The 20,011-nt window shown below is 43.4% G+C and overlaps 2 protein-coding genes and 2 long non-coding RNA genes across 4 annotated transcripts in view; 3 read left to right on the forward strand and 1 right to left on the reverse strand.

Moving 5' to 3' along the window:
* Positions 1 to 1,555, forward strand: part of LOC145428418 (stonustoxin subunit beta-like) — a 13,197-nt gene extending 11,642 nt beyond the window's left edge. Inside the window, exon 4 of the mRNA XM_080300588.1 lies at positions 1 to 1,555. This exon is cut by the window's left edge and continues 1,493 nt beyond it. The gene's annotated coding sequence lies outside the window, so the exon portion shown is untranslated.
* Positions 1 to 20,011, forward strand: part of LOC145428414 (stonustoxin subunit alpha-like) — a 152,805-nt gene that overhangs the window by 77,092 nt on the left and 55,702 nt on the right. The gene's annotated exons all lie outside the window — the stretch shown is intronic.
* On the forward strand, positions 5,313 to 6,466 carry LOC145428429 (uncharacterized). The gene is made up of 2 exons (XR_013908721.1): positions 5,313 to 5,456; positions 6,400 to 6,466. It is a non-coding gene; the product is annotated as an uncharacterized LOC145428429 (long non-coding RNA).
* LOC145428424 (uncharacterized) lies at positions 5,624 to 11,801 on the reverse strand. Its single transcript, XR_013908716.1, has 2 exons — positions 11,050 to 11,801; positions 5,624 to 6,198 (listed from the first exon to the last, which is right to left on the reverse strand). It is a non-coding gene; the product is annotated as an uncharacterized LOC145428424 (long non-coding RNA).

A 20,011-nucleotide genomic window follows, 5' to 3' on the forward strand; every position in this document is an offset into this window, starting at 1 on the left:
TGCTCCCCCCTCAGAGCCCCGTGATCAGCACCAACACATTCAGTTAGATGACAGAGTCCAGCTGCAGCTAGAATCAGCTCCCCTCTGTGAACAACAGCACAGCGTCAGTGTTTCACACTCAGTGAAAGGAGGAAACAGCAGAAGAACACCATGTGTGCTACGTTTCCCAGGACACACTACAAACTGCACAAATACAGAGCAGCACGTGGAAGGACCTGGAGCTGCATTTACAGAGCTGCAGACAGCGTGATGTCCTGTATGGACAGGTGGAAGGAAGCAAGTCCTCAGCTGGAACACTCGTGTTTGTCCACAGACAGGAAACACAGCAGGAAACTTCCTCACAGAAGTGCAGCTCATGGATAACACACTTCCTGTCAGTCAGAATGAGGCTGCAGCCAAACACAGAAAGGTGTTTTTGTCCAGATGAGCCCAGAGAAGAAACACGAGTGTTCACAGACATCAGAAGCTCAGAGAGGTGAAACATGAGGTTGGAGTCCTCGTCAGCATCCAGAAGAGCTGCTGTGAAACCCTGAGTACTCATGACAGACTCTGATGGCACAAACACATCATGATTCAAACAGAAAGACAAACATGGAGCTCCTGATCCTCCTGCATGAGAACAAGCTGACATGAGCGCTGTGTCTGAGAGTGTCTCCCTGTCACAGTGACAATAACACAGCTGCTGCTCACAGTCATTAAACTGACCTGAGGTCAGCTGTGCTCCTTACATATGAACCATGTGACCTCACATCAGTGCTGTGGATGACTGTAGTCATAGAAGAGTAGAGCTGTAGCAGGTGGTGTGAGGAGGAGGTGGTGTATTCTAGTTAACGCAGTACTGAAACACTCCAGCAGAGGGCGCTGTTAAGTCCTTATTGTAACACAGTTACTGTGTGCAGTTAGACTTCATACATAATCTGCACTTATTTCCATCAGACATGCTGTCAGGAAATGATTGGTTTCTATTGATTCTACTTCCTGTTGACTCGTTTGATGACAGTGAAACAATCACAGCTGATTGTGTGATGATGTAAACTGTCACTGTTACATTCAGTGTGTGTGACATAATGTTAGTGCAGGCTGATAACAGCCTGGTTCTGTTAGAAACACATGAACGTGTCCATAGATCAGTGTGTGTTTAACATGAGAGCTTCAGCCCTGCTGATGTGTTAAATAAAGACATGCAGGAAAACTGATGAGACTCTGAAATAACTCTTTATATTTATAATGTAACTCTGCATCAAAAGAACAACAAAGGATCCCAGACAGGTTTCTGTGAACAAAGACCATTCTGATGTTTCTGTGTTTCTAACACTTTGACATTATTAGTAAACAGACTGCAGTGAGCAGCATTTATAAAGAGCTTCTATATAAAGATATGACAGCTGTTTGACAAGTTTATCACTCTGTGTTTGGACCTGATCAGTCCAGCTGTTTACTTGAAACATGTTCATTTACCTGTTCTGTTATATTCATGTTCTTGTCTCTGTTGAAAACACATTTTAATGTCCCTCAGATTTTTCTCCCAGATGAATAAATATAAAAATGACACAAACTGACTGCAGCTACTTTTTGTCCTTTCTGTCAAAAACCTTCATGTGACTCATGAGAGACACGTTTCAGCTGTTTGTGACAGATCAGAGGCCAACAAGTCATTTATAACACTTTCCATCATTGTTTAAAGTTCTCAGTGTTTCTGTGTTGCTGCGTATAGGATCTCCCAGCATCATCACTGTGCTGTCCAATCATTGTGTGCGAGGTTACCCTTATAGTGCGATGTGTGTTTGCACAAAGAGAAGCATGTGTGTCAAATATAAATAAGCACAGAACAGAAACAGCTGCTCGTTTCTTCTGTTTAGAGTCAAGTTAGTGTTTTGTGTCTTTGTTTGAGGCCTGATGTCGAGCAGAGGTGTGTGTAACTGCACTGCTCTGTTATATGTGTGAAGTGTGTGCTTCTCTTCAGCATCATCTTTGTCACTGCTGATTCCTTTGTGTCATCATGTGTTGAGAAGAGAGAACAGTTATAACGGAGGAGCAAAAGGAAGCCCTGAAATCTGCATCAACAAGGAAGTGTTGGCTCACCAGTGATCCCAGCAGAGCCACTGGTTTGGCTCCAGTTGTTCTAGATTCAATGATGTTGTTGCTACAGATACATGTCAGCATCTTTATTGAATTTAATATGAAGCAGAAATGGTGTCATTAGGAGAAGAAGAGGAGAACAAGTCCGGCGAGGAGGCAGCAGCTCTTAAAGATGAAACAGCAGCTCAGCCCTGAGCTCAGAGAGCTGCACATGAAAAAGCTCCTCAAGCAGATCCTGTCAGAGGTTTGTCATCAACAGGAGGAACTGTTCACATCATAGGATGAAGATGCTGTCAGCTGGATGAAGAAGGTTATTTAATGCAAACGTTCACACTGAAGTCAAATTGTTGTCGTGTTGAACAGATTCATGTACTGATCGTCTCCAGAATGTTAGAAGAGCTTCAATGAATCATTAGAAACAACTTACAGCTGCACAGCTGTGTCAAACACATCTGTGTGTCATTGTGGGATTGTTGTGTTTCTACATGTGACACACGTCTAAAACATGCACACAATCTGAACACAAACAGGGACTCATGTGTTCCCACAGCCAGATGCTGAGAGCCATTTCCTTGTAGTCCTGTGTCTACATACATGAACCATTAGATGTTATTGGAATGATTGTCAGCTCTGATAGTTTCATGTGTGTTTAGCTGGACGCTGTTTGATCCTCGACATGTTTAAAGGTGTCCAGTCCTGAGACACTGGGGCTGGAAACAGCTGTGATGTCATTGGACTGTCACACAGACAGAAGTGCATGAAGCGAGCAGCCGAGGAGCCGCTGATGTTTTGGATTCAACAGCATTTGAAAGGTCGACACAGACACATTTGCACACAGAAAGCTGAATCTGTCATATGCCACAGTGAACTCACTGTTCAGTGTTTTTCAGGAAGCTTCTTAACTGCCTCTGCTGCCAAACAAGCAGCTGATGTCCTTGAGAAGAAGCTGAAGAAGTCTTCAACAACAAATACAGGAAGTGGACTTTCAAATACTAGATTCACTTTAGACTCACAGAGAAATGACTCAACCAGCTGTGTTTGACTATATGAAAGGTCAGTGTGTGTCTGCACACAGACTGTTGTGTTGGACTGTTATTCAGTTGTCTGCTGAATGTTTTCAAATGTCTGCATCTCAGCTGTGATGAGGCTGGGGGTCATGGGAGGCCACCGTAGCAGCCTCTTCAACATCATGACATCATCATAAATGCTGCTGGACTGTCTGATGGGCTGACGGTGAAAAAGCCGTCGGGAAGGAAACAGAAGACGTTTCAGAGGCTGCAGCAGATTTCTTTGCTTCGGGGCCTTTTTCAGCTTTATTGGACAGAGCAGTGAAGATAAGTGACAGCAAAGCAGAGAGAAAGGGGGCGTGGCCCGGGTCAAAGCCAGGCCAGCTGCTCTCCACCTCGTGGTCACCTGCTCATCCTAGTGAGCTCCACCAGCAGCCCTTTCACACACTTTACACTGTCAAACACTGTGTGTGGACCTCAGCTAACAACAGGCTACATTTAAGTCTGGACTACATGCTTTTATATTGTTTTTATTCCATCAGCAGCTCAACATCATGAGCAGCTTTGACATAAAGACATCAAACTCAAGCTGACTTTAAGCTACTTTTAATACAGGGGCTCAAAAACAACAACATCTTTATTATATATCAGGACACAAAGTCATTTCATCTCAAAGGGAAACAGCTTTATTTGGAATAACCAGCACTATCAACTGGTTTGGGATCTCCACCAGTTTCATGTCTTTGCAGCTTCTCCAACAAAGTTCCTGTAAAATCAGCATGTTTGTCTTTATTGGTTTGATAGTGATTGATTATTCAGTCCCAATCTGCTGTCATCTAAAGAACAAAATGATGTTTCTATGAGTCACAAAGCTCCAGATGTTGTCGGCTTCACAAAGAAAACAAAGAACTTAAACACAAAGTGTTTGGAGCCAAAATGTTCCCAAGCTGCTCTTTTTGAAATGGCAGAGGTACAGTGGTGTCTAACAGCACACTGTGGAAGGCAAACATGTTATTGTTGGATGAAACTTCATGAATCCTTTGTAGATTTGAGCTGTTGGAGCCTTTCTTTTCTCTTCAGGTGTACAGATGCTGAGGAGGCAGGTGAAGCAGGTGGAGCTGTTGTGATGCTGGCAGAGGGTGTGTCTTAGTAACTCTGTGAGGCAGAACTGGATCCAACATTGTGGATGTGTTGATGTTGGAGCCATTAAGAGTCTCTGGCCACACTGTAGGATTTCCCTTTGATCCACTGTGGGGGCATTTTGGAGTCTGTCAGTGAAACTCTTCATGTTTGTGTTTGACTCCAGTTTATAGAAACAGAGAAATGTGTCATGCTTTTGTTCGGCCTCCACAAATACACACATTTGTTCATTGGTTGGACTTTTTGGAAGGAGACACATTGAAAACCATGTTAATAAGATCTTGTTGTTTCCTGTGGATCCGACACAGAGAGTGGACTTCAGACAGAAAGCGTGGAAGAGATTTTAGAGGCCGTGTGTGGCAACAGGAAGTTTCTGTGTGTTTGCTGATCTTACATGTGGAAAACAACACGTGATGTTTGTGAAGTTCTACAATGATCATTGTTCTCACAGCATTTTGAGTGGGAACAGTTCAAACTGGGAGTAGTGGGAGTTATTTACTGATTGAAACAAGCTGAATGTTTCTGTGACGATGAAGATCAGCAGCTCAGCTGATCAATGAACTGACATCTATCAGTCGTTTCATGAGATGAAGTCATCAGCAGACATTTGTTCTGACTGTGTGATGAATGTCAGAACGTCAGGGCTCTGCTTTAGTCACTGCTTGATGATCATTGGCTCATTGTTGAATCCAGGGCCCAGTCTGACCTCTGACCTTTGCTGCAGGTCTTCTGTGTTATCTCCACTTTCATGTCTGATCTTCTGCTGTATCGTCCAAAATAAACATCTGGATCATTTCCAACACTTCAGCAGATCTTTAGTTTGGGCAGTGCAGCACAGAATAACACATATTGTACTATACTGCCCACTTCCTGATCTTATTGGATCTGTGTGTGAGGTTGGTGAAGGAAACACATGTTTACTGAGTGAGTCGCTGCCATTAGGAACTAGTTTTTATATCACAGCCTGGAAATCACACAGGACCATTTCTGCAAGTGAAAAGTCGTCATTGGAGGAAAATCATTGTGTAGTTTGTGCGACTGAAGAATTGTCCCAACTACATGTGCTGCTGACCCTTGACCTTTTCTTTAGGTGCACAGAGGAGTCTGTGGAAACATCCAGAACTGAGGCATCTTGTGTACAAACGTGTTCAGACCAGATGTCAAATGATGTCAGATGTCATCCGTGAATGGATGCAACTGTGGATCGTTCCAATAAAATGAGGCAGTTTTGTAAGTACAAGCCCACTACAACCCATCATCAACATTTTAAATTACATTATACATCTTCACTGATATAAAGCACCACTATTTTAACCTGATTCACTTTTTCCACCCTAACAGTTCATTCCTCAAATCAAACAAGATATTTGACCCTAAAAAAATGCATCAACAAATAATTTTGTAATAAAATATTTATTCTTCAACTTTTACAAGTGAAATCAAACAAGTGTGTTTAAGAGTGAAACCAGAGTGGAAGCTGCTCATATAGAGTCCAACCCAGGCTAAAGTAAGCTGAGTAGAGCAGCACCATCAAAGTGTCGGCTCTCTGAACACGGTGCAAGATCGCCATCTGCAGGACTAAACTAGTTTTTCTCGCCCTCCTCGTCAACATCAAGATGATGTCATCGTACAGCAACTGATTCCCTGTCCGTCTGGAACAAAGCATTTACATTAAAAAAGACATTTACAGAAAATACAAACACCAACAACACATCTCATCATCACATGATATTTTATTATTTATTATATTATATATTTTTATTGTACCATCAACATCAACAAACACCAGCATATTTTCTTTGAGATTGAGTAGAGTGAACCTTTCCCTTGGTTCACTTCCTGCTCGCAGCATCAGCTGACCTCTGACTTCCTGGTTAAGGTCTCTCAGCGTTGACTGGAATATCAAATCGGACTCACACCATGTTCTTGTAATGTGGTCATGTCTGTCAGCTGTTTGAAGAGCATCTCTGGCCTAAACACAATAGGAAGAACAACAACACGGCAAAAAAAACAACACATTTCCATATTAGATGAAGGGCGCCGTAACTGGAAATGGTAACATTCATCTGATGCTGCTTTGGATTTATCTTCTGTTTTAGATCAACTTTGATCACTTCGAGCCATCTTAAGTCCGTTTGTTCTAACTTCTCACTAACATCTCGTATGATTTCAGATCCCTGCTGTTCCTCACCTGCCCTGTAGGTTTGTGCTTTGACCTCCAGAGGGCGACAAATCAGCACAGACAGAGAGCTCCATTCAAACTTTGCTGCCATCAGGAATAATTCTTCAAATATAATCATCAGTGTTTGAGCAGTTATGATATCAGGGACAATCTAGACATGTGTGACAATACTGAACATGTCACATGACACACCTCAAACATCATGTGATCCACTCTCAGTCTGCACTTTCATTCATGACTTCAACAGGTTGAAATGAGCTTTGAAGAAACATTCAGTGAAATAAATCTTTCATGGATTCATGTGAGCAGCAGATGAACTTTACAAAGAATCAGTGGATTTATCTTCTGTTTTAGATCAACTTTGATCACTTCGAGCCATCTTAAGTCCGTTTGTTCTTCTCACTCACTAACGTCTCATATGATTTCAGATCCCTGCTGTTCCCCAGCTGCCCTGTAGGTGGCCTCAGTGTGTCTCACACCATTTACAGATGATTACAGGTCATTTACAGTTCAAACAGGTCCAACATAAGAAATATGCAGAAAATATCCTGCTATAACAGTTTGGGTCAAAGTGCAGATGTTCCAGATGTTCTGAGTCTGTCTGTGTTTCATGTTAACATGTAGATGTTGGACCAAAGTGAAGCTTTTTGATGTGACAGCAGGAATGTGAAGTGTAACTCTGAGCTGTAGGAAATGAAACTAAACGGACTTTTTCTCCTTTATTTATAGGAAAGTGTAGGAGAGCAACAGATGAACAAGCGTTACTGTAACAGGAAACATCAGAGGATCTTTATGTTCATCATCATCACTGTTTCCTTGTTCTGTCACAAACACACAACACTTCCTGCTCTCTCTCTGATGGATCTGATTGGCTGTTTCATTCCCAGGAGGTCAGGGCGTCACACCAACAGCTTTAACTGCACAACGACACACTTTAAATCATCTACAGACAAACCTGTGTGTTTGATTTATGAAGAAATAATAAAGACGTGTGTACAGCTGTCCATGAAGCAGCTTCTCACACAAACTCTGACACTTCAGCCACTTTAATTCCTGCAAAGCTGCGTAATAAAGAGCTGTGACTGCTATGAGCTGCTGATGATGACTGCATGAAGCTCTCAGCTGAAGCTTCTTTCATTTAGTTTAATGTTAATGTCGCCTTTTTAAGCCTGTGTGAGGATTTTAATGACACACATTAAAGGAGCTTCTTTGATTAGAACCAAATTCATGTTGATTTTCAGCCTGAAATGATAAAAACTTTAATAATTCTGTTTATAATCATCAACCTGGAGACTAATGAAAAGTATAATAGTGAAAGAAAGCCTTTATTATTTGAGTAATGCCTGAATCTGCTCAGAGACGGAGACAACACAGAGGTGTTGATGACAGTTTGACATTAACTGAATTAAAAACAAAGTGCTCTTATTGTGAAAATCTGCCTCCTACTTCTTTAAATCATTTTTATGTATTTTTTAACGTCACAGTGAAACATTGAGGCATTAATCTGACACAGTTTGATCAGCAGCTGTGTTTTCACTGACGTTTCACTTTGATTTGTTCAGACTGAGCAGAGAGGATCGGTTCTCTGTGTGCGCACTGCTGAGAAACACAAGCTCATTTCTGCTGTTTCATGAAAAGTGTTATGGAGGAACAAGAAGTTCAGCCTCTAAACTCTCAGCGTGAGGACTGAGTGAAGAGTTTCAGAGCAGAGAGTTTTGGCTCACAGCTTTTAGCGTCTACACAAAGAGACGATTACGCACTTGATCTGAGAACATCTCCACCTCCTACAAACAAACTCTCCTACGATCAGCTGTCACAACCACAACAGGCAGAAGACTGGATTTCTTCAGGTCAGATTTCATGCAGTTTGCATAAATTGTGTGTCACAGACTTTGTAGTTCACATTTGTGTGACTCGTTTAAATCTTCTCCTCCTGAAAGTGAAACTCTTACAAACACATCAGGCCACAACCTGCTGCAGGTTAATGATTGATCTGAAGGCAGCTGACCTTTGAGCAGGAACTTGTGAGTCTTTTATTGTGTTTAGCACTGCCAAGTGCTGGCCTCTGCTTCCACCATCACATTTACACTGGTAGGTTCAGCACTGCTGCCTGCTTCAGACTGAATCCAGCAGCACAAAGACACAAGTTAATAAAATCAGCATCTATTCCTTTATCACTGCTTTGTTACAGAGGAGAACAACGCTCCAGTAACGCGTAATCCGATTACTTTTTTGAAGTAACGAGTAAAGTAAGGGATTACTATTGCAAAAACGGTAATTAGATTACAGTTACTTTCCCGTAGGAACGCTGCGTTACTGCGTTACTAAAACAGTGATTCTTTTGCGAGAATGTCTCATGACAGTGACGTAAGCGAGTGCGCCGTTAGTGACAACAGCTGTGTGCAGATCAACAATGGATCATATATCGAGTGCAGAGAGAGTATGAGCGTGCAGCGTTTAAAGCGTGGAAGTACTGACCTTACTTTGAGTTTGATTCCATAAAAAGTGACAAAAACATTAGTGTCCGCTGTGCGTGGGAAGAAAACTTCTTTTTACAGCGAAAAAAACCCTAAACTTCCAACAAGCACCGAGTAGCTACGACGTAATGGGAAACTCACAGAGAAACTCGCGGATTCTTCCACTGACCGCGGCACACCTGCACCAGGGTAACCCTCCGCCTGCCCCACTCCTGCTTTACAGGTGAAAATAGAGCAACAGGACCGCTGAGTCTGTGACTTTATTTATTTTCTGCTGTGTTTTACTTGCATCTATTTGAAAGACTGAGTGTAAACACACAAAATATTTTATTTTATGTGCTGGAATGTGCAGAAAATAGGTTTAAATGTTAAACTAATTTCTTCCAGTCAGAGAATGTTGCAGATAATTAAATGTTTGCTTGATGCATAAAGTTAAAAGATTAAAAATGATAAAACAAGTTTTAAAAAGAGACTTTTCCATTTGATTACATTTTGTATGATGGATTATGCAGAAAAAGTAGAATTGGGCTGAAAGATCTATCGCTTTATCACCTACTCAGGTTGTAAATCGGGTTTTTAAAAAGTAACTAAGTAACTAATTACTTTTGAAAATAAGTAATCAGTAAAGTAACGGGATTACTTTTTGGGGGAAGTAATCAGTAATTAGTTACTGATTACTTTTTTCAAGTAACTTGCCCAACACTGGACAGAGTGTTGGCTTCATCACCGACACACGTCACCACATCAGGAAACAGCTGGTTCAGTGAGTATTTAAGGTTCACTGCAGACAAACTGGAGAAAAACGAATCACATGAAACATTTGTTACTGGTTTCTGACCTCGTCGTAGAGACTCACATACCTGTGTTCTGCTATCAGTGTGATCACATGTGCTGGTACAGTTTGCCAGGTTGACCCATGTAACCTCCACTATCCTGTAGACGTGGAATATGTTTCACATATGGATCGCTTCATTACTCGACTATGACTGTGTGCTTCACAGGTGCTTACTGAAGTGCTGCTTTACACAAAACCAGACAGTAAAAATAAGAACTGCAGGTCCAGACCACAGGTTTATGTGTTGATAATGATGATGTGCAGTCACTCATTGTCACAGGATACTTCCTGCAATGATGCTACGGGTCATGCAGTTCTGCAGAGGTGGAGGAAACAGATGCTTTTCCTAACAGAGACACTTTAACGACTTAAAGAATCTAACTGACACACAAACCTCAGTTTGTCTGACATTCATGAGAGTAAACTGCTCCTGAATGTTCGGTTAGTTCACTGGATGTTCACCTGACTTCAAATGTAAAGATCCCTGAGACAAACTCTCACGAGTTCAGCGGCGACGCGATCGCACAACCAGCCGCGACGTTAAAGGCCGACGCGCTCACTACCTTTGGTTACAGCTCTCAGCTCACACGACATACACAAAAATAATGACAACACGAGTCCTCTGTAGGACGTCACTGTGGTTTACTGACAATGTTCTCAACAACAGACGCACAACCCTGGTTTGGTCTGGTTATTTGTGTTGTACGGCTTCGTTGGTCTGACGAGCTTTTAGGGATGTCAGCAGAAGGATTTCACGTGCTGAGGTCATATTTATGAATCAACCTGAACAGCTAATACTTTACCTCTTTATTTTATAACACATATGAACACGTTATAGTAGATTTGTGCAATGTGTTTTTCACGTCTTTATGGGCGTATAGATCTGTAAACAGGCTGATGGGTGTGTGTCTGTTTATTGTAGCGGTGCAGAAATGTTAAAAATGATGATAATAACAACACTTCTCACATCAGGCTACAACACAAACCTCCTGATAGCTGCAAACAGCAAAACCCCCAACGACAGGCACACAAAGAGCGAGCAGGGACCCACCCTGCCAGCATGTGAGCCTCCTACTACGACTCACTGTGGAGCAACACAACACCAGGAGACGGAGGATATGAGAGAGGATACAACTGCTGTGGGGGAGCAGCCACACACTCCACAGGAGACGACGGGGTGAGAGATGGTTCGGTGCTCCTAACATCATGTGGACGCTCGTCTGCACATAAACAAACCTCACCTAACCCCACCTCCTTTCTCTTTTTGCAGGGTGGGGTGCTCCATCCTTACACACTTTGCACCACGTGGCTCTCCATCTATTCGTTTACCTTCTTGGGTCTCTTCCTCCTCTGTCCCAGCCCGTTGAGCCGATCGCTGGGGTCCAGCCTGTAGTGGGAGTGGCTGTCCTCGCTCATCCTGTCCCCGTCCACGCCGGGTTATTCCTTTCTTCTTTCTGTCCTCTGAATCGAGCTGACCTCTCTCCTCTCTGGTCCTCGCTCTCTGAGCCGGCGGAGCATGAGAGAGAGGAGTGGTTGGGGAGAGGGAGGGGAGACGAGCGAGGGAAGGAGGGAGCACAATGGTGTTGCCATGGCAGCAGCTGCCACCAGTGTTTATCTGGAAACGTCGCTGGCAAACCAGAATAGTTGCCACACGTTGCCACTGACTCGTCTGCACAAAGCATTTTGTAGGTTACAGCATGAAACGACTGTAATCTCCACATTTACACTCACAGTTTCTGTTTTACTCTCAAACTGATCAATAACAGCTTTCCTGTGTAACAAACACACAAAATAAAACAACTGTACCACCAATCAAACACAAGGAAAATAAATGATATTGTGAGTTCAGCAGTGGGTCTGTGACCGGTGTGAAAGAGGACGATAGATGAGTGGGTGTTTGTAGAAACAACCTTTGTGATTTAAATGTGAGACAGCAAAGCGTCAGACAGAAGCCTGAGCTGAATATTTCCTGTGATATGAAGTCACCGTGTTTGGGTCGGTCAGTCGACTACTACTCAGTGAGTGTCCCACACACACACAGACCCACACAGACCCACACACACACACAGACCCACACAGACCCACACACACACACAGACCCACACAGACCCACACAGATCTTAATGATGGCCTCAGGCTTTGAGCTCCCACTAACAGCAGGTCATAGCAGCATCCCATCAATAGTGATGAAAAATGCAGCTACAGCTGCTTTTCCACTACTGGAAGTTAATCAGGTCAAAGCTGGAGCTTCACCCTGTTCAGACTGAACGATGTGAGCCGGCCTCGCTCCACAGAGGACGCCTCCAGGACAAACGTGGGCTCCATCGAGGCCCACAGCTGCTGTGACATCGTGGACGTGTTCTTTAGCTTGTTTTTCAAACAATCTCAGCAAACGTGCCAAAATCATCTTCAGGGAGACTCTGTGGCACACAATCCAAAAACAAAGAAGGCTAAAGGACATGCTCTGTCCTCTGTGTGACCCACAGTCGTGGCTCAAATGTGGGACTGTGGCCTGGTGTGACCTGAACACTGTGGGAACCTGAGGGGCAAATCTGAGGATTTCATTTGGCTTTTTCATTAGAGATAAGATGGATTATGTGAATGAAAAGGCAACACACACACACACGTAGGGTAGCTGTAGCCCGACTGGCTCATCTGCTAATCAGAGGGTTGCTGGTTCGATACCTGGGATCCAAAGTGCAAACTTTTGGGGAACGAGTCTACTTTGTGTGCATCTGAGGTTGAAGCGGAGCTGGTTTCAATAAACTGCTAGTTTCCCTTTCATACTCCTGAAGGACGTTCCTCACAAAGAGCGAGGCAGCAAGTCTGTGCAGGTCCTCAGTCATGCAGGTCAGCGTCGTCTGAAGAGCTTCTCAGAGTTTCATCTCTCACCCAGTTCCAAGCCCAGTTTGTGTCCCAGATACATGCCACTGATGGCCAGGAAGTGACATCACTGGATCAGTTATGAGAGCGAACCCTTCAAGACTCAAACCTGCCTGGCAACGAGGGAAACGGCTACACAGGAAGTCCAGTGACGGGGTGCAGATGTTCCATCACCGGGATGTCATCGCTTGTTGTGTTTGCGTCACATACAAATGACATCACGGGACTTTCAGGTTGTGTTGCTGTAACAGCCCCACCCACACTGAGGTGGTGCTCAACTGTAACTGAGAAACAGAGTCGAGTAGAGTCAAGTTGAGCTGAGGCAGTTATGTTCTACTGGAAAAGAGGCGACTGTGGCTCAGGACGTCAGTCGGTAGTTCGATCCCCGGCTGCTCCAGTCTGCGTGCCAAAGTCACCTTGGGCGGGATACTGGCCCCTGTTGCTGCCAGTGCTTTTATTAGATGCTCTGGAACTGGTTTAGTGCTTAGGGAGGGTAGAAGAGTGCTATATAAGTGCTATATAAGAACCAGTGCATTTACCATTTACCATTACCATTACTTACATTCTTTACAAATCCTACCATGTGAATTCATGGATTTTTTTTTCACATTCTGTCTCTCACAGTTGACGTGTACCTCTGGTGCAAATTACTGACCTCTGTCATCATTTTAGGTGGGGGAACTTGCACAATCGGTGGCTGACTAAATACTTTTTTGCCCCACTGTAAAATTCCCTGTCTGAATTACTTCTATGATTTATCGTGCAGTTTAGTGGAACTACAAGAAGGCTCTTATTACTAATAGGGATGGGTATCGTTTAGGTTTTATCCAATACCGGTGCCAAACCGTTACTTTTGAAATGGTGCCGGTGCTTAAACGGTGCTCAAACCGGTGCTTAACGAATGGAGAACACAAAATTGGTCCAAAAACCTCTCATGTTCAGCTGTTTTTTTGTAAAAAGATAACAATGTTAGCCTTTTCTGCAGCTATGGGGCATATATGGCATCACTCTTGGCTGGAAGCAGTGCTTAAACAATGGAAAAAACACAAACTTTGTCCTAAACCTCTCATGTTTAGCTGTTTCCCTCTTTTTCTTTGGTCATTTTAGCTTTTTTGGCCAGGGTGAAGGGAGCATCTGCCATCAAACAAGAAGACAGCCGCATGTAGCTATGATGATGTTTGCTAGTTCACCTTACATGCATTAATGTAATAACGTGGTTAGCCTACTCAACGTAAATTACACACGAACAACATTAAGCTACTCAGGCAGAGAAAAACGGCTGCTGCTGCATCATCATCCTCATCATTCCTGCTACACTGGCAGGGCTAGGGGCCAGGACTCTCCTCTTCGGGTTTTTGGGGGATGTTGCTAACTCCGGGTCCGATAACAGGCACCACACCCGCAGTAGATGTGCACGGTGTGAGGTCTCGCAGCAAGCTATCAAATACGGCGCATTTCTCGGCTTTTAAAAAAAATGCTATGCGTCGCCAGGTGTTTCATCAGATTCGAGGTGTTACCTCCTTTGACAGCATCACAGTATCAGCTTAAAGCACTTGTTGCTGCTGAGTTTGCATCTTCTGCTGTGAAGTACAGCCAGACTTTGACCGCTTCGCCTTGGACATTTTTAATCTGGAGCTCTGCTCTAAAAGAACGTACGTACCTGGGCCCGCCTACTATCCTCGGAAACGTAAAATGATTGGCTAGAATCTAAAGTGTATGACAGCTCAGGAAAAAAAAAGCACAGAAATAAAGCACCGAAATGTGCGCTGCTTTTCAGTCTGGTTACTACCGTTTATGTCAGAACTGGTGCCATCATGGCACCGGACACCGGTACCCATCCCTAATTACTAATCGGTTCTCAGTAAACTTTATGCTTTATAAGTGTTTGCAGTGCTATGAGATGTAAAAAAATAAACCGAAATACACTTAAATACAAGTACTGTATTAACTATTATGTAAAATAAACTACAGAGTGCACTCTGCAAAGTGTGCTTGCAGGCAAGAGATGCAAGAATGCATGACAGAGCAATAGAATAGAATAGAATAGAATAGCTTTTATTGTCACTGTTACAAGAACAATGAAAGGCTGTTTGACATTTCTCCATGTGTGTGAAGTATTTACACAATCACAGACAAATTTACATTTACACAAGAACAATATGTACAAGTTATACATGCACCTGCAAACATACAGATACACCCATACAAACATACACGCACATGCATACATGTATGTATAAATACATGCATGCGAACATACAGACGCATGTCTCCACATACACATACATACATGCCATGGCTCGCTGACTGGGAGTGCCGACCTGAGCTCCACAGGAATGAATCCAAAAATGTTACATTTTAATGTTTCAGATCATCAACAAAATGTTAATATTAGACACAGACAACACAAGTAAACACAACATGCAGGTTGTAAATGTAGCTATTTATTCTTATTAGAGTTATAATTCAGCCCATCGGAGGGTTTTCAAGTCTGAACCGCCTTTTTAAGCCACAGCATCTCAGCCAGTTTGAATAGACCAAAGTCCCTCAGAGGTGAACTGGCTGATCATTGAACACATGTTGGTGACATTGATGGTCAGGGATGCAGAGCAGATGCAAAGCCACAGCAAACCACAAAGAGAAGCCCAACAAAGAACCTGGTGTCTGTATTTTTAGATTTTAAGGTTTTTTGATGAAGACAAAAACAAGGACAGCTTCCTCCAGGGAGAAGCTAGAAGCTGCCTCCTGCAGCTATAAATAGCAAGGCTTCAGGAAATCTCACTCTATGTCAGGAGTATGGACACTGATGGGATGGCGTGCACCCTGCTTAATATTTTGGAGGACTAAATTGCAGCATCTCAGTCATCAATGAGGAAGTAAAGCAGGAAGCCGATCGATGCACTGTGATCGATGATCTAGGTATAAAGTAAACTGCCTTTAATGGTAAATATTATTAATGTATATACAGACCATAAATATTTAAACAGGCACATAGTTTTGTTCTTTAAGGTTAACAAAACCATGATAACGGTGTCTACGTTACAGGACATTTCAATGTGAATGTAAGTGCTCTATTCTTAGGAAACCGTGGCCTTTCTGTCGGTTTGGATCTGCTGATGAGCCTTTGGTCTATATAAATAGACTGACTATGGCATAATCATGACTTTTGTCATCACAGAAGTGATGGGAACATTCAAAGACTAAAAAATAAAGCTGTGGAAGAGCAAATAGTGTGCACAATTCATCTGATCGCAGAGAAGCAGTGAAAAACCCACAGAAAGTAAAAGATAGACGTCCTAAAAACTGGTGCAATTCAGTATGTCATTGCATGTTTTGTTGCAATGGAGCAAACAACAACAGTACACTACTTTGCTGGGACTAAAGTATCTCTAATATAACATGGATGCTGTAAAATGTGATTGTGACATCCCTTGACGTATGCACAGGAGTACAGACGTAAAACAGCAGGAGTGTTAGCTCTACAGAGGAAAAGACACGCCTGTTACGTCGCTTACTACCTGCTTCTTGTCACCACATCGCCCGGTAGGATGGTTTCGACTCTCTCTGTAAGTGTACATCTCACTCTAGACTCTGGCTAACCCATTCTCTCCTCCCTCCGCAGCATTCCTACCAGCCCACCTATGGCTGTGCCACATTATACTGTTCATGGTAATACTGGTTTAATGTTGGGCAACGATAAAAAAATTAAATATCGCGATAGAATATGGGTAAAGTGCGCATGCGCAGTGCCTTTGTTTTCATACCCACATGGTGGCGATAGAGAATGAGAAGGGGGAAAGCAGATCGTTGAGTGAAACACATGAACCAGAATTGGTTTGTAAAAATGCTGCAACTTCAGTGGTGTGGAACTGGTTTGGTGTTTGTCCGTCGGATACACAACAAAGCACCATTTTTTTGTAGAACATGCAAGCGGCCGTCGTTATTGCCATATTTTTCGGACTAAGGTGCTCGTAAATCTGGGAGTAATCTGGGTCCTAAACTCCGTCCTTCAGGACCCAAAGTCAAACGAACACTGCGACATCACTGAGAGTTAAAAACGGTCTAAATTCTTTCATCTTTAATAAAACGATCAGTGTTGCTGCTTTACCAGGTGTAACTATGAAGTTTAACATCCAGGCATCCATGAAAACAGAATTTATTATATTTAACGGACTTAGAAGTTAACAGGAAGTTAGCAGGAAGTTAGCGGAAGGTAGCTCACTGGTTTTGCTAGTGCCTAAGCATGATATAGCATGTTCTGACTGAGAGATTTCTGAACAAATTAAAACGTACAGCTCTGTTATCACTTCCAACATAAATGAAGACAGGAAACTAAACAGCAGTGACGTTTGTAGGGTTACTGAAGTTGGGCTAGCTGGTATATAATGATGTGCTACATGATCGCTAGCGACACAGCTGTGTTAGCATAAACACAGTGAAGCTGGAGGACGAACACTAACACTTTTCCACTCGATAAAAGTTAACGTGAGGGTTCCTGATGGTTAGAGACAAATGCAATCGAATGGCAGGATGCTGTAAACCACAGGTGTCGAACTCCAGACCTCGAGGGCCGGTGTCCTGCAGGTTTTAAATGTGTCCTTGATCCAACACAGCTGATTCAAATGGCTAAATGACCTCCTCAACATCTCTTGAAGTTCTCCAGAGGCCTGGTAATCAACTGATCATTTGATTCAGGTGTGTTGACCCAGTGTGAGCTCTAAAACCTGCAGGACACCGGCCCTCGAGGCCTGGAGTTTGACACCCCTGCTGTAAACCATAGGTGTCAAACTCTGGCCCGTGGGCCAAATTTGGCCCGCAACCTAATTACATTTGGCCCGCGAAGCCATACCAAATGACTATTAGAGCTGGCCTACTGGTATTATACAGCTAATATATATATTGTTTAGTATTAAGCTTTGCTTGTTCCATATTCAGTTTTTCAGCAAAACGTGTTTGAGTCCATAAGAAAAGATTCATTCTTATATCTGGAGGAATAAATATATTTCAATAAATATTAACGTTAGCCCGCGACTTTGTTCCAGTTTTGAATTTTGGCCCACTGTGTATTTGAGTTTGACACCCCTGCTGTAAACGGACCAAACTTCAGTCAGGAGAACAACTGAGATAATCCATCCACAATACGAGGTTAGTCATTCATATACTGCAACAACATGGGAATAGAGCAGCTGCCAGAGAATTCAACATTAATGAATCAATGGTAGAGAAGTGGAGGAAGCAAGAAGAATGAGTTTAATAAAGTTTGATTTATCTGACTGCTTTGTTTCGCTTAATGTGCCTTATAATCCCCTGCAGCTTATGGTCTGAAAAATACGTACTGCAAACGAAATCATTTGAAGAACTTGTTACATTAGCCTTGAGAATAGTTAGCTTCATAACTTGGCCAGCTCCAGGCCTCGAGGGCCGGTGTCCTGCAGGTTTTAGATCTCACCCTGGGTCTACACACCTGAATCAAATGATTAGTTCATTACCAGGTGTCTGGAGAACTTCAAGGCATGTTGAGCCATTTAAATCAGCTGGACACGTCTAACACCTGCAGGATGCTCGTGGCCTGGGTTTGGACACCACTGCCATAACTGAATACTGAAAGAAACTACAAGTCACGATCAGCTTCCTCATCAAGAACATCGTGAGAAGTCAGTGCAGCTGAGCAGACTTACTCAGGAGGAGTGATAGAGAAGGACTGAAGAATGGCCACATCAATTCTCCCTGTGCGATAACACAGGTGGATCCTGCAAAACGAGTGTGTTGTCTCTAGTACAACATATAACAATTCTGGGTTTATCTCTGGACTCCATCTCTTTTACATCACTCTGTCAGAGGCCATAGCTGTGAGTGCCTTCAATCGGGCATACTGGGCATTTGCCTGGTGGGCCGACAGTGATTCTTCGTATTTATGGGTTGATGGGTTTTGTTTTGTTTGTTTGTTTTGTAACGGCATGAGCAATGAAAGGTGGTGGATTGGCCAGATGCTAGCCGATGTGTAAAAATAACTCAGTTGTTTGGTGGTGGCTATGGCAGAGCTTCCACAGCCCTGCTCACAGCATTCCTGACTCTTTTTCGCCTGCACAAAACAGTCCCCTTTAGATTATACCTTCGGCTACTGGGTATGATGGCTCAGCCATCCTGGTGGTCTGGCTTGGCTGTTTAAGAGGGTTTCAGCGCTGGGTGGTTTCTTCAGGCGCTTCCTACTGTTCTTGTGAGGATTGACAATACCACCATGGGGGCTTATATTAGCCATCGGGGAGGGATGCATTCACGCTAATAGCAGCAAACATTTCCTCTCTCTGAGTGCAACACATCCCAGAGTCAGAATGGGGAATGAATCTGCGAGGCGTTGTGTTATATGGTGATTGGGCTTTGCATCCAGCCACTGTAGAACAGCTTCAGCTGGAGCTTTTAGCCACTACATAGAGCAATAATCTTCACTAAGCTTGATCTTAGAAACACGTTCCATCTGGTGGACATTGGGGAGGTGACGAATGGAAAACTGTTTTCAACACTTGGACATTTCAAGCGTGCCGGGCTGACAAATGCCTCAGTTGTTTTCCAGGCTTTAATCAATAATGTGCTCTTTGTATGTGCACCTGTTTGACCTGCAGATTTTTTTCCAGAGAACAACTAGAACAGGAAGCAAGTCAGAGTTCTTCAATGACTATGAGACACTAAGTCTAGTCTTGGTCTTGGTAGCCGGGGATCCGTCCACCATGGCCTCTGATCCTGGCTGCCACGTGGCACACATTGCATGCGACCCCTATGGCGCCCACTGCAGGTGGTGGGCCTGCATAAGAATGGGCCCATGTCCCTTTTTCGGGTTGTGCCCAGCCAGGCCCCATGGACCAGTGCCCGGCCACCAGATGTACAGCTTCTGGCACCCTCCCCGGGCCTGGCTCCAGGGCAGGGCCCTGGTAACACTATCCCAGGCAGGGTGAACTGTTTCCTTGATCTTGCACTCATAGGGGTCTTCTGAATTAAATTGAATTGAGGAGCAGACACAGACTGTTTTATATGAGATCCTTCTCATGCACTTCAACAGTCTTATTCATCATCGAGTCTTAAATGATCCTGTTATGACCAATGACTGCTCGACTGTGTCAAAGAGCTACTTCCACAGTGTGGAGAAGCCATAATTCTGACTCCACGCCAAATAAAAGGGGGAAACCCTCCCAGGGATTGACACCTAACAGTTAAATAGTTAAAGGATTAAACTTCTCTTTCCTTTCTTTAAACAAAAAAATATTTTCAAAAAACTATTCAAAGGTCCCAAACGTCTTATTTCACTCAGGGGAGGAAGGCAGACGAGAGGCAGCTGTGTCATTATGGCGTTTGTATCCTGCTGCTACTGGGACCAGTTACAGTTCCTTTCACTAACACACACACACACACACAC

The sequence above is a fragment of the Astatotilapia calliptera genome, chromosome 4, assembly GCF_964374335.1.
Source record: "Astatotilapia calliptera chromosome 4, fAstCal68.1, whole genome shotgun sequence".
NCBI classification, from domain to species: domain Eukaryota; kingdom Metazoa; phylum Chordata; class Actinopteri; order Cichliformes; family Cichlidae; genus Astatotilapia; species Astatotilapia calliptera.